This window comes from Bos taurus, chromosome Y (assembly GCF_002263795.3).
Source record: "Bos taurus isolate L1 Dominette 01449 registration number 42190680 breed Hereford chromosome Y, ARS-UCD2.0, whole genome shotgun sequence".
Classification (NCBI taxonomy): Eukaryota; Metazoa; Chordata; class Mammalia; order Artiodactyla; family Bovidae; genus Bos; species Bos taurus.
In genome coordinates this window covers 2,125,714-2,127,412 of record NC_082638.1, presented here as the reverse complement: position 1 = coordinate 2,127,412, position 1,699 = coordinate 2,125,714, and the positions used below count along the sequence as shown (strand labels likewise).

At 49.8% G+C, this 1,699-nt stretch overlaps 1 non-coding gene across 1 annotated transcript; it reads right to left on the bottom strand.

Annotated features, from left to right (window-relative positions):
* Window positions 1–1,155: 1,155 nt before the first annotated feature.
* TRNAY-AUA (transfer RNA tyrosine (anticodon AUA)) lies at window positions 1,156–1,229 on the bottom strand. The gene has a single exon. It is a non-coding gene; the product is annotated as a tRNA-Tyr (tRNA).
* Between the last annotated feature and the right edge of the window lie 470 nt (window positions 1,230–1,699).

Here is a 1,699-nt window from a genome sequence, read left to right as displayed (position 1 = left end):
TTGGAAGGCAGTCTGGAACTTTCTCAACGGGTGAGCACACAGTTACACAGAAGCCAACAATTTAACCCCTGATGTGTGCCCAAGAGAAATGCAGAGTAAAACTTACATAGGAGCATGCATCGCATTATTATTCATAAGAGGTAGAAGGCGGAAACAAACCAACTGTCCGTCAACGGATGGATGGATGAATAGACGGTTAAACAGAGGAGCTCTCTCCTCTCAACTGGGGCTTCCCAGGTGGCTCGGTGGTGAAGAATCTGCCTGCAATTCAGGAGCCCCAGGTGCCATCCCCGGGTCAGGAAGATTCCCCTGGAGAAGGAAATGACAACTCACTCCAGTATTCTTGCTTGGAGAACCCCATGAACACAGGAGCCTGACGGGCTACAGTCCATGGGGTCGCAGAGAGTTGGACTTAACAGTCTCTTTAACTTTCAGCTCGCAGCACGAGATTGGGGTTCATCAGTGGCTAACTGAATAGAACAGTTCACGGATACCCAGTTGGAAAAAAGACCGCATTGCCGTTACTTCCGTCTCAGACTTTTTTTTTAATTACAGCTGCAGGCAGCTGGCACCAGTGTGCTGGCCTTGGTTGCCATGGCAACTTCCCTTCCACTCATCTGTAAGGTCCATGACCTTCAGGCACGGTCCAGTCTCATGAAGCAGCCTAGCATGTGTGAAAGAAAAGGCCACGCTGTCCCCCCCCCCCTTTTTTTTTTTTAGTAATTAAAAAAAAATGTGCATCATTTTAAAAGTCTTTTTTGCATTCGTTACAATATTACTTCTGTTGTAAATTTTAGATTTTATTGCCCTGAGGCCTCTGGAATCTTTGTTCCCCGACCATGGATGAAACCTGCGCCCCCTCCATCGGAAGGCACAAAGTCTTAACCCCTGGGCCACCAGGGAAGTCTGAACCTCTGCCCTTTAACCCACAACACACAAGAGCTCATGTTTGCATTGGTCAGACACGTAACATTCACGTAATCAATTAGGCTTCTATTTTTTGGGCTTCCCAGGTGGAAGTGAAGTGAAGTGAAGTCGCTCAGTCATGTCTGACTCTTTGTGACCCCATGGACTGTAGCACGCCAGGCTCCTCCATCCATGGGATTTGCCAGGCAAGAATACTGGAGTGGGTTGCCATTTCCTTCACCAGGGGATCTTCCCGACCCAGGGATCGAACCTGGGTCTCCCGCATTATAGGCAGATGCTTTTACCGTCTCAGCCACCAGGAAAGTCCCAGGTGGCGCTAGTAGTAAAGAACCTGCCTTCCAATGCAAGAGACGTAAGAAATGAGGGTCTGATCTCTGGGTGGGGAAGATCCCCTGGAGGAGGGCATGGCTACCCACTCCAGTGTTCTTGCCTGGAGAATTCCATGGACAGAGGCGTCTGGAGTGCTACAGTCCACAGGGTCATCGAAGACTCTGACATGACTGAGGCAATTTAATACGCATGCGTGCGTTCAACTTCCCGGTGCCTTCTAACTTACACATTTGCTTCTTGGCACTGATTTCACAACTACCAACTCAGGTGACTGAGTCAGACTGCCTACATCGTTCAGTTTGGTTCAGTCGCTCAGTTGTGTCCGACTCTTTGCGACCCCATGAATCGCAGCATGCCAGGCCTCCCTGTCCATCACCAACTCCAGGAGTTCACTCAGACTCACGTCCATCCAGTCAGTGATGCCCTCCAGCCATCTCATCCT